General features: G+C 39.4%; 1 protein-coding gene across 4 annotated transcripts in view; it reads left to right on the top strand.

The window, feature by feature from the left end:
- ZBTB20 (zinc finger and BTB domain containing 20) overlaps positions 1-13331 on the top strand; it is a 288208-nt gene that overhangs the window by 176026 nt on the left and 98851 nt on the right. The gene's annotated exons all lie outside the window — the stretch shown is intronic.

The raw sequence follows: 13331 nt of genomic DNA, 5'->3' as shown, positions 1-13331 counted from the left end.
ATCTCCATTAACTCCATTTGATGTTTCCTTACTTGGTTACCTTTTTCAAGCCTGCGATGACCCTCTCAGGCTTTGCAATTCTTATCGATTCTTGCCAGAATATATTTATTCATTAGCTGTTTGTTATAGTTATGGTGGAGATAATCTCATTTTTCAGGCCTTTATAATTATCCAAACAAATTTCATTTTGAGGTGAAATTTCTCATAGCTTTTCTTGACTCAGAACTGAACTTGTCTTGCAGAGGCTTGAAGAAAAGCCAACTAGCCGTTTTTTGAGAACTAAATATTCTAAGAAATGCAAATGAAATTTTTTTACAAAATACATATTGTGCATCTATGCAATGCTTTTCTAATTTTTTTCTTTCCATGATTTAAAATAGAACTGAAAATTAAATGTTATTTTAAAAAAAGAAAAAACTCTGCCAGGTTAATGCTGATACTTTAAATGCCCAATTTAAAATAATTCAAAGTTTTTATTTCTATGCAACATATCACCTTTCAATGTCACTCAGTAATACTTTGTGCAAATATACATATATATATACACATACACACACATACGGAGACACAGCTTCACTTTACATTTATATTAATTCTATTTTTGCATGAAAGAGGATTAGCCTTAATGCAAACTTTTATTAATTTATTATATTTTATTTTTCTGTAATTTAAAAATCCAATTATTGCATCCCTCTGAGTATTTAATATATATATACTTATTAATGTCTTTTTATATTCTAATAATTTATCTCAACTTATAAAGTATTTTTATGTCTTATATACTCCTGAATTTTATGCAGCTGTATTAACATTCAGGTTTATTCCGATACGATTTGCTTTGTTCCGTATCTGTTACTGTGTTAAACAAGTTTTTTTTACTTTCCCAATCTAGAAAGGCTATGGCTATTTTTTCTGTATATTATTTCTATATGTCTTCAGTATTCTGAAGAAGAAAACTTTTTAACCTCATGATCCCCTGGAAAGCTTTCAAACAAGTAGGAGAAGTAATCTTTACCTTGCTACTCCCATGTCTGGTCTGTGTGCTCTCACTATACCACGCCCCGCCACCAGCAACCCTGAAAACACAATAGTAATAAACGTGATATGATAACTTTTCTGATCATAGAACCAGGAAATACCAAAGAAAATTGTGGCATATGTAGGAAAATGCCAAGTGCTTCTCCAGTAAGATCAGCTGTTTTTGTACTTTTTTTTCTCTCCTGAATTTTGTTTGTGACTTTTTTGGCTTGCTGAAGCATATCCCCATAATCTTATGAAGCCACAGCAAATTCCCAGTGCCACAACAGCACTGTGCAGCTGGGGAGAGCCCAGAAGAGCTGCTGCTGGGTGGCTGCAGACTTCCCGAGCAATGATGTAAGGCGGGAGGAGTAAGTAGGCTACTCTTCCCTTTGCTTCTTACCTGGGCTGCCAACTGGTCAGGTAGAGCGATTTTTTTCTGTTGCTTTCCCTTCAGCTACTTGGGGCTTTTCCTTCAATTACCAATGGATTTCTACCTTTTTCCAGGGATGATTTACCCAGCAAAGCATCCCATTTTTCTTTCATATTGAAACATGGAAAGCTTTGGAGAATGGGAAGGGCAAAGAAAAGGGGCTCAGGGTAACTGGGAAATATTCAAAATGGCATCAGACTCAAAGCTGTTTGGGGGTCTGTAACTTTTCCGTTCTCCCCAGAGCCTCTACGAGGTTGAAAGTAGTGAATGGGATAACTATAGGGTACAAACTGTGATCTAACTAATTCAGTAGATGGAGCTCTTCCCCCTAAGTCTGTATTTAAATTAACATCCCACTCTGGTTTGTGGGGCTCTCTGTTTCAAGGTGTGTCACACCACACATATAAACTCAAGGGCCTAGATTGCTAGGAAAGCGATTTCCTGACACTTTTCAAAAAAGATGCAGCACTCTGCTTTGAAACACAAAACAGCACAGGGGAGAAGGAAGGATGAGGTGGGAAATGAAGTTTACATATCTAAATTTCTCCCTATGTTTGTTGATATTCTCAAGTGTGAAGTTAACTCCTAACACTATAGAAGTGATTATTACTGTAAATGTAGAAAGATGTATGGAACATACAGGATTTGGGCTGTGTTTGTTGTAAATCTTCCAGGCTATCTGAACTGTGCAGATCTCCTCTCCTTTGATTCTGCAAAGGAATTTTAATACTGTAAAGCAATTGTTTCATCCAATTAGTCTAGAGAACCTGGCTGAAATGTGACAAATTCTGAATTGTGACAGTGCAGAGGAGGGCAAAGCAGCTGTGTTAGGAAGGTGCCTTTATGGAAGCCAAAATATTTTCAACAATAACTGAAAATAGATCTCCAGTATCTGCTTTAATATGGAAAGAACTACTTGTTTATTTCCGTTTAAATTAATTGAAATGAATAATTATCATAAAATTTGCATCAGTGTTATAGTGTTCTCAGTACCAATGGGATAAAGTTCGATCATGTCCTTGCCTGAAGAGAAAATATAGATATTCTGTAGCAAATTATCTTTCTTAGTGGAATGTCTTCTCCCAGATTGGAGATATTACTGAATATCTCTTGTTAAATCTTGATAAGATCATTTGGCCAAAGTAGAACTGGGCTTGGCTTTAGTACCAAAAGAAATAGCATTTTTAAGGGACTTGGATTTCCTTTGCATACCACGTGTCTGAGTCCGATACAGTCCAGAAAAACAGAGAGGATGAGATGAAATTATTCCTAAGCAGCCGCTGTAGGCCAAACACTGAAACAGTGCCAACCTGGACCAATCAGGCCAGCTTCTTAGAAGATGCATGCTTTTGTCGAACACTTACATGATGAGAAAGAGGGAGGAAACCCTTGAAATTGCATTCGTATGAATGATTCTTCACTAATTTCAATAAAGTCCGTGGCAATAGATGCAATGATTTTTATTTTTTTGTAAAGAAGAAAATGTCAGTTTTCTTGTCCAGCTAAGGATCTCTGAATGCTGCACTCTGACATCTTTTGAACAAAACTATCCTTTTGAATTTAAGCAAGTAAAAAACTTCTCACAGAGAGCAAAGAGTAAAACTGATGGAAACTCAAAATCAATTCCAAACCCATTTCTGGCATGATGAGAATAACATTTGTGCTGTGTTTAAAGCAGTTTAAAACAAGAAAATGATAAAATGATCAATATACTTAAAGCCAAAAATAACCAGGAGAGAACGATCTGTAATCCATTCCTAGACCTGAAAACCTACACTTTTGATTGAACATGAAAATAAACGAATATATCTTTTATAAGGTGGCATTGTAAGCCTTATAATGTAAAGAAATGATGAGATGCCAAGCTTTCAACTCTATTTAAGCTATGTTTTCAGAGTTTAGCCAAACAAAAATTTCTAGACTTAAACTATTGTAGATTTATTTATTTCTACATACCCTGACCATAGAAAGAGCAAAAGTTAAGGAATATATAGAATGCCACAACGGACTACATTGCCACTTCACAGTCTATGTACGTTCTTTATTTATTTGAAAAAAAAAAAAAAGTTAAAACTACAGCAAAAAAATATTTTTTTTAATTTATTATTATTTATTTTATTTTTTATTTTTGGCTGCGTTGGGTCTTCGTTGCTGCACGCGGGCTTTCTCTAGTTGCGGCGAGCGGGGGCTACTCTTCGTTGTGGTGCATGGGCTTCTTATTGCAGTGGCTTCTCTTGTTGCGGAGGACGAGTTCTAGGCATGTGGGCTTCAGTAGTTGTGGCGTGTGGGCTTCAGTAGTTTTGGCACACGGGCTTCAGTAGTTGTGGCATGCAGGCTCTAGAGTGCAGGCTTAGTAGTTGTGGCTCGCGGGCTTGGTTGCTCCGCGGCATGTGGGATCTTCCCGGACCAGGGCTTGAACCCGTGTCCCCTGTATTGGCAGGCAGATTCTTAACCACTGCGCCACCAGGGCAGCCCAAAAAGAATATTTTAGACTATATCTGAAAGTGAATTAGTCACTGTGGAACGGACTTGAATATTTATTTAAAAAATACCTTGACTCTTGGGCTCCGCTGGTGGCGCAGTGGTTGAGAGTCTGCCTGCCGATGCAGGGGATACCGGTTCGTGCCCCGGCCCGGGAAGATCGCACGTGCCGCGGAGCGGCTGGGCCCGTGAGCCATGGCCGCTGAGCCTGTGCGTCCGGAGCCTGTGCTCCGCAACAGGAGAGGCCACAACAGTGAGAGGCCTGCATACCGCAAAAAAAAAAAAAAAAAAAATACCTTGACTCTTGACTAATTTATTAAATTCAACACACACATAAATATAAATCACGCATATTTTATCCTTATTGCTTTACTAGATTGAAAGACTAAGTTGACATCAATACATTGTGAACCTATGGATTCAAGGTCAGTGAAATGTCACTGTCCAAGTTTACAAAAACCTCTCTAGACTTAAGATTTTGCCCCAGTAAACGACTTTCTACCAACCTTTCCAGAGTCATTCGACTGGCTAGTTATTTATTGATCAGATAAAATAAAATCGTCCTTCTGGATGAAGAAATCCTGGCTGAAAAATTAAAATGACAACAAATTGCATAAGCACATTTAATTTCGTTGACCTAAGGTGCAGTAGGAGTGATGATAATTCTAATGAGCACTGTGACGAATGTAACTACAAAGAAGCATGTGTGATTACATCAGGAAGAGTGACCTCAGTGGGCAAGGTCAGAAGGGTGAGACACTGGAGCCATGACAGAGTGGAGGCTAATGATGAAAGTTATTGGAGATGCTTAAAGCTTGTAGCTGGCTGCAAAACTAACAGATACCAAAAAAAAAGAGTCCATGAATTTTAAAGTAGATAGAAAGGCAATACTTTTCCTTATAGGATATAATCAAGTGTAGAATTCACTTTTGCAGAGAATTACAACAACCTCCTAAGCTTTGGCTGTCCAGTGTGGTAATAGTTGTAAAGAGCTGTTATGCTCATCTGCTTAAAGATTCATATAAGTGTAATTGTTATAGCAACTTGTTATGCTATTGTTTGAAGTTGAAAAGCTCTGCTTTAAGTGTCGACAAAGCAAATGTCAGCATCACAGAATCATAATCATGGCATCTTAGAGCTTGAAGGAGCCTTAGATATCTCAATAAAGGTGAATGGGTTACCAAACTCTCCAGAAAGGAATACTGAATATCTGGCGCAGGACCATGTAGAATTTTTTAAAATATGTATTTTATATATTGTGACTTACATTTGGAAAACACTATTTCATATAAAAGCTTAAAAACCAGAGAAACTAAAGCTCCACAAATTCATCTTGACTAGTGGTGCTATACATTGGATTCTGTGAACCAGGGGTTCTAAACAGAGAAGAATGGAAATTTTTCAGTAAAGCACAAAATTTTATTTCCACCAAAGGGATAGGGTGTTTAACAGAAGAAGAAATGCTATTTGGGCTTACACCATGCTAATAGGAAAACGTAAATGGAAAAGTGATCAAACTTTCTCAAGATGAGAAAGACAAATTGTACGAGAACTCAAGTTTTCTAGCTTCTACTCTACACCGCAAGCCTGACCCCTAAAACAAATTTTATAAAAATAAAATGTGGATGATATTCCAGAAGTAATTGAGGAAGAAAGCAGAGTAAGCAGGCCCTTAGCGTTCCTATTGCTATACCGATAACCCTACCTTACATGGGGTGGGGGCAAATATGTGTGGTAAGGATAAGGCATTCTGGGGAATGAAAGAAAATGCACCCACATTGGCACTCCGTGGACACTCTCTGCTGTTAACATTGCTTCCCTCATGCAACCCTCATATCCCCTCCAAGGTAACCTTGTATCTCATTTCTCTTCTTCCCTCTATCCCCACCAAAAGAAAAAGAAAAAGAAAGAAAGAAAAAAGAAAAGAAAAAAATTTTTTGAGAAATTGTAGTCAGAAAATCCTTTAGAAAGTAGTCCTTCTCCTTAGAAATCTTCCTGTACAAATCAATGTATCTAACTGTTGTATCAAAATGTGAGTTCTAATCAGAGGGTACTGAGTTAGTAAGTTTAAACACATTTTAACTGGGTTCCTCCTTGTCTCCTAAGCGCACACTACATTTCCACACCCCTGTTCTTTTCACCTGGTGCTCCCAAGTAGAGACAAATTCTGCCTTCTCTATTTCTACAGTACTCTATCTTTTAATGGCTTTTGTCATATTTTCTCTTATAGATTAGCCATTTGTATGTTTATTTGTAATGTAAGGAACAGGTCTATGTAATCTGGGCAGTGCCCTTAATTTCACTGGGCCTCAGTTTCCACATCTATAAGTAGGAAAATGATAACTACCTTGCTGGGATATTGTAAGGATTCCTGAAATGGAGTATATAGAGTGCTTGGTACCATGACTAGCGCGTGATCTTCTCTCAGTATCATTGTTGTTGTTACTACTACTACTATTATTAATATTCCCTTTCCCCTAGTTCTTCCCCAATAGTATTCTTTTCGAGCTCATAGATTGATCTTATTGAGTTCAAAATCTCTTCAAGCAACAAACACAATGACTTTTACATAATAGGAGCTGAATAAAAATATATTGAATCTTTTTTGTGCAAGTCCATAGGCCCCATTACTTCCTTACAAAGATCCTTCAATTCTTTCCTGGAAGTTTAGAATAGTCAGCCCTGGCCAACCTATGGACGCCATAAACGATATCAGTATTGCTCACTGTAGACTGTCGGTGCCACCTGCCTTCCCTTTCAGGTTCCACACAGGCCCCCCAATCACATAGGATTGCTCTTTGCAGCATCCCCAGAGATGTCAGCTTGTAGTTCTGTTTCATGTGATTAATGAGCTGGTTATACCTCTGTCTGCAGCCTGAACTAGAAACTTTCACTTTGGAGAGCAGGTCAAGATATCGAATTTAAGTTTAGTTGCATCTGTTATAAGCCAATTGTGTATTCGTTACATTTATAAATTCCCTCTCCAGCCATATATTTTCACGGCTGTTGAAAGCTCCTGAATCTGTGTTGAATGTCCTTAGATTTTACTTTGGGGACCAGAAAATGAGGCAGTGAGACATTTTTGAGAGCTAGCTGTCATCTTTGGCATTTCTTCCTTTTAGTGTCTAATCTGGTCTGTTTGAAGAAGGGGGCAAGTATATAATTTTTTATCTAACTTGAATGTGGTATGGTAATTCTGTATCAGTGAGGTCTAGGGTCAATGCAGGTCATCTACACATTTCTGTTTCCCTGGCATGCAACCCCATTCTGTGGAAATGAGAAACTTCTAAAAACTGGAAATGATAAAATAACTTGAGGCATGTCAGGGGAGAGATATAGCATTAAATACTTCAAGTCAGCTGTAGGCAGGATGGTATACAAGGTGGATTCGAGGTGTATATGGATCTTACTGGTTCTTCAGGGTTACAGTGAATAGTGAGAAAATAAAAGGGGGCCAATCACATGGCCATAGCTGAGGAGAAGCTGACTGTAGGGTGTGCTTAAATCAGGAAGTATGCTGCATCTTAATCAGCCAGAAGTTCCATTTATTTGAAAGCGAGCTGGTATTTGTGAGGGGAACAAGGTCACATTTAGTAGAACTGGTAATTCAATAAAGGGTTCTGACTTTGCCAGAGTAATAGTGTTGGCATCAAGAGAAGAAAGTTTTGCAGATTTCTCTGTGTGCACTTGCCATTACTGGTGTTCCTGGTGGGTGGCTGAATCATCCTGATGGCATTCAACAGGAACCAGCTGCTGAGAATATTAAAATGCAAGCATTTCTTCCTCTAGAGAGACAGTAGCATCTGCAAAGTTTTCCTATCTTGGTAGTACAGATAATCCCAGGGAGCAGACTCTAGTAGTTTTAACTCTCTATTCATTTATACATTTTCTTTTGTCATTATCGTCAGTATCTCAAGTTCTAACAGGAGAGAAGAATGCCTGAGTCCACACCAGGTTGTAGAGACAGATAGGAAGCAGTTAGCCAAGGACATGGCATTGCCTCTTGCGCTTTACCTTGAATTGTGATTCTCAAGAGGAGAAACTGGCATTTTTCTCCCTTGGCTTGCCTTCACAGCAAAGGGCCACCATACTTTTAGTCTTCAGAGCTCCACCACCAGCAGGAAGAGAAGGCCTTGAACTTCCTCACCCTCAATACAGACTTTCTTGGAGCTTTCCTTTTTACTTGTAAAACTTGTGAATTTGTCGCTTTCCTTGTGTGATTTGTTGTTGTCTTGTTTTGTTGAGCTAGCATCAACAGGTGGGGGAAAGGGCGGTACAGAAAGGAGGTTTGGACTCCGTAATCTTCTAGGTCTTTTCCGTCTCTAATATTTATGAAGAATGTATTGAACTGATGGAAAAAATGTTGAATATGTTCGTTATGACTTATATTCACCGGTGTGTTGCCTAGAATATAAAAGAGCAAAGCAGTTGCAGCATAACTAGTTCCTTACAATAAATGTGCTGGTACGACAGAGCTCTGTATCCTTTCCTATTCTACTGTGTGTCGTCCCCAGACACACACTCTACGTGTCTGAGTGGCAACTGCAGACTGGATACCGGATGGGATGACAGCCAGCCCAAGTTCTGTAGGGAACCAGGACGTTCCTCATAGCGTCTAGGTCCTAAACAGCAGCAGCTTTCTTGAAGGTCCTGACTAAGCAGTCTTCTTCAAGAGAAATCACTGAAGCCAGTTTCACATCACAGATGCTGCTCAGGTGCTATTATGCTGCAGGGGTTACAGTTCTTATCATCAGAAAAGAAACTTATTTTGTCCCTTCATTTAAAAAAAATCGGTATGGATGACTAATTTCTTGGCAACATTAGGTTCTAATATAAAGGAGTAAGAGTGGCAGATATTTCAGAATTAACTGTTATTTATCTTCAAACTTTATTATGTTTTTCTCTACCGGTTTTCTTTCACAATTGTGTTTTGTTTAGGACATATTAAAATAAAATTGTATTTCCTAAGTATTTACCAGATAATATTGGGAAATAGTACCATGACAAGAGGCAAGAAATCTAGGATTTTTTTTTATTCACACAAATAATTAACAAAATAGATAGTAAAGAATTAAAACAATACCAAAATAGTCTTTCCTTGGCCAAATAACAGGCCAATTTTTTAAATTAAGTATAGCACTGTGAGCATCATGCAAATATGTACCAAAATAGAGAAGGACTATCTAAGGTCAAGAACTTAGAGGGTGTAGCCCTAATGTAGAGTAGAGGACAGTTCCAAGATGCAGCAGTTCACAGAAAGGTGCAAAGAAATGTTTGGCCTGTCTGAGATCCCAGGAGAACAGCAGGGAATTGACAAGTGAGTTCTGCCTTATAGAAGCCTTTGCTCTTGTTGGGTCAGTTCAGAGCCAACAGACTAGCTCTTGTGAAAGGTGAGTCCAAGACCTCACTTGTACCCATATCAACTATTACAGTGACATTAACTCAAACCAACTGTCCCAGCATTATTTATCATTATTACCTTTCAGAGGTGATTTTTTTTTCTTATGCTTTGTTAAGAGCTAAAATCCATCCAAATCCATGAAGAGAAAGCATAAACTTAGAGCAGACACATTTATCGCTAGTTTATAATAATCTCAGAGAGGAGGAAAAGAAAGGGGGAAAGAAAGTACCGAGGGAAAAAAAAAGTGTAAAATCTTTTTTCGGGAAAATTGCCTCGCCAAACATTTAGATCAGGTCGCTCAAAAACAATAATGGCTACCCAATTCCAGAGTGGTATAACCTGAGAGCAGATGTGACAGGTTTGTTTTTTTTTTCCAGCTCCACCCTTCCTTACAGGACAAATCACTTAACCTGTCTATGTAATAGTGTATTTGTCAAATAAATAGAAAACCATCTATCCTCGTCTCCTTCTCAGTGGTATTGCTAAGGCTGATTGTGCACACATATATAAATGTATATATTATAGCTATATATTTCCAACAGGAGAATGATTTCAAAATAAGTGAATCAATATTTTATATATGCATCTGTTATGAAGGTCAATCACTTTTTTTAAAAAATTTTAAGACCGCCTCTGCTAATTACCAATGTTAAAACACTTGAAAATGATGACTGAACCTATATCACCTCTGTGGAATGGAAGACTTTTTGAAATCTAAACATAATTATAGAGATTCAGACACATTTCCATCTACTTATGGACCCTAGTGGCCTTACTCAAGGCAGTACAAACCTATTAAGCAAAAAAACAAAAAAACAAAAAAACAAAAAAAAAAGAAAAAAGATTAGTTTTGCCAATAAATATCTTTTTTAAAAAATCCTAAATCAAGGTCTAGTATCAAGGTATAATTCTGGCTGTAGAAGTGAACTAGTTCTCTATATTAGACATTATTTTTTAGAAAATGGAACAGAGATGTATAGTAAGGGGAGGGTAAGTGTCAGCCTACACAAACATCCTAGGCATCTGCCCAGGCTACTGGTCTGTCCCTACGAGAATCAGGCTCAGTACATTTAAAGCCCCTAAGATCATTGGGAAAGAGGTCACATTCATCTATTTGGTACTGCTGTTATTCTTTTGATGTTCATCTTGGCTACTGAATCTCTGCTTTCTATATACAGACCTCAGTGGAATGATAATGACATGAGGAGGGCAGGTGAAGATAAATAAATGTGATTTTTTAGACATGACCATTACCCTCTAATGCCTTTTCTCTGGTCCATTCCAAGCATCCAGGAAAGAGAAACTTAGCTTCCACGGAGAGTGAAGTCTTAGCTCCGACTTAGCATAATGAGACAGAAAGAGAGAGAGAGAGAAAGAGAAAGGGAGCAAGCACACTGTTAGTGAACCCAGTGAGTTTCTGCTGGGCTAAGACCAGGTTCTCCTGTTTCCTCTATTTTTTCCCAAACTGAAAAGAGTTATTGTGGTAATTCACCTGTGTTTCTGAGCCTGAGCACATGCCCAAGACCTGCTCAAGGTAAGCCCAGTAAGAAATCAGGGATAGGACTTATATCCAGGAAACTCAGCTTCTTTTTAGTAACTTCTGCTTGTTTTGTTTTGATTTGTTTTGTTTTTCAGGGAAATTTGTGTTTTTAGAAAATATGTTTCAATTCCCAGACATTGATATCCTGGGCATCTTTGGGTGGTGACAGAAGTGGGGATGGTGGCTGTAACAAATGTAGCAGAAGCCAGTGCAGTTGCACTCTTATCAAACATGTTGGCAGACCCCAGATCTTTCTGATCCTTACTGCAGAATTCAGTTGCCTCCTTACCCTAAGAAGACAGGGTTAACTGAGAGTTTTGAGAGTGGTGGTGCATCTTTCTTAATTTAGGTCTTGGTGACTATGGGACTAGAATGCCTTGATGAAAACAATACAACTAGAATCAGGACCACCTTCCTGGCTGTACGACCCAAGCAGTCACACCCAGGTCTCAGAAGGGCCCTGGGTTTGGTTTAATGCGCTGCTGTTGCTGTCTTGAAATCCTTAATGAGTTTTTTAATAAAGGGCCCCGCATTTTCATTTTGCCTTGTGCCCCACAGATTATGTAGCTGGTCCTGCCTGGAATTTATCTTTTCCTGGCATGCCAACTGAAAGTATCAGTCGGATATCTTCTCTTACTTAAAATGATCCTCTTTCTCGATTCCTCAGAAGCTAATTCCTGTGTTCAACTCTGAAGATTTCTGTCCATACAATATGGTTCAGAAGAACCCATCTCTCCTTCCTTCCTCCAAACACTTTGATATGCGTATCATCAAGATGGTCTTGTTTTGTAATCAGAAACTCTGTAGTGGTCTCAGCCAAATATTTTTTTTGCTAGAGGTTAATACTTGGGAGAAATAGTTGTAGTAATGAGGTCTTTGCCCGTTATTGGCTCGTTAAAACAGGCTTCAACCATTAAATTGAGATTTAAAAAAGAACATCTAACATTCAGCTTATTTTAGACTAGGACTTTCCAACCACTGTGTGATCAAACACATCAGTGTACTCAGCAGACAATTTCATCTCCCAGCTCTGGCCTGGGCTTCCTCTTAAGCTCCTCCATTGCTGCTGCTGTGTGTTCCACATCTTTCTCATGACTCCTTCTGCCTTCAGCTCCTATCAGTCCTCTCATCCTTCTTACCCAAAACTGGCATTAGCATGAGGGAGTTCCTCGCTTTAATCTACATATGACATATAATGAGAATGATTCTGCTGAATTTTGTGTATTCACACCGCTGCCAGCACCTTGATGAGTGTGAATGCCAGGATTGTAAAGTCAGGATCAGACCGCATAGAGGTGCCTGGATTTGTCCTCAGTGATAGTTTATTAGGACTAGGTCTTAACCAGAAGCATTCAAGGCTCCTGACTCCCAGCCAGATATGCTTGTGATTATTCAGGGCATCCTCAATATTCCCAAAAGATATACTCTAGATGACTGGGTTGTAAACCAGTTTCTAAGCACCCATAACCAGGAGGAGGAGGAAATATGCCAGAGGAACTAGGAGCTGGGAGAAGGAACCTGAATGGCCACCTAAAGCTAGTTAGCCTCCCTGAACCTATAAAACACTTCCTACCACTAACAGTGTCTCCTGGCTTACCGGGAGGGTCCAGAGAGAGGCTCGTCTGACACAAAGCCTCACTCACATCAAAAACTCTGGAAGGAGAGCCCCTTTCACCTCCCCTCCTCCTCTCCTGTGCCCTCTCTTCCACACCTCTGTTCTCCCTCCCCCATGAAAGGAAGGAAGGCGGAGGAATCTGATGGAGAGGTGCCAGACTGTACAGTCCCTGTGAGTTTAAATTATAGAAGATTAGAATAACCTTTATTTGCCTGAACCAGGTAGGCTGAAGTTTGCAAGTTTTCAAGTCAATGCTGACCTCCTGTCTAGTGACAGTACAACCATGGCACAGAGGAAAGGTCAAAAGCATTACTCAGAGACCATGGCATCTCACAAGAGATTTTTCAGTGGTTCACTAGCTCTGGACAAGGCCCTGAGCAAAAACTGCTAAACAGATTGAGTCCTTTTCAGTCATGGCCACTCCCTTCCTCCTCTCCTCTGCCTCCAGGGCCCAGGGTCCTTGTGTTCAGCTGATTTTTTCCTTCAGCCTCCCCAGTTCCAAAATTATCCCTATGCACCCCCCCCCCCCACCAGCTCCAACTCAAAACTACTTTACACTGAGGTAACCCTCTTGGGATTGAAGTCATTAGAGCATCCAGGCACGAATGGCTTAAACCCCTACGTTATGTTTGCATCTCAGAAGAAGTGTTGGAAATTGAAATGTACCTCATTAACAAGGGGGCTTATGCTCCTTGCCTACAGCAGGTGGCTGTCCCTTCTGAGCCAGACTATCTGCCTAGAATCAGCCGTGTCCTGATACATCTGTACCCACCCGTCCGCTTCTTTATCTTTGGTCGCATATGTGACGTGAATTCAGAAAATCAAACTTTGTTCTGGGGGTGGG

Source organism: Mesoplodon densirostris, chromosome 5, assembly GCF_025265405.1.
Source record: "Mesoplodon densirostris isolate mMesDen1 chromosome 5, mMesDen1 primary haplotype, whole genome shotgun sequence".
NCBI lineage: Eukaryota > Metazoa > Chordata > Mammalia > Artiodactyla > Ziphiidae > Mesoplodon > Mesoplodon densirostris.
Note: the sequence above shows the minus strand (reverse complement) of the source record. Positions and strands in the feature narration are given on the sequence as shown.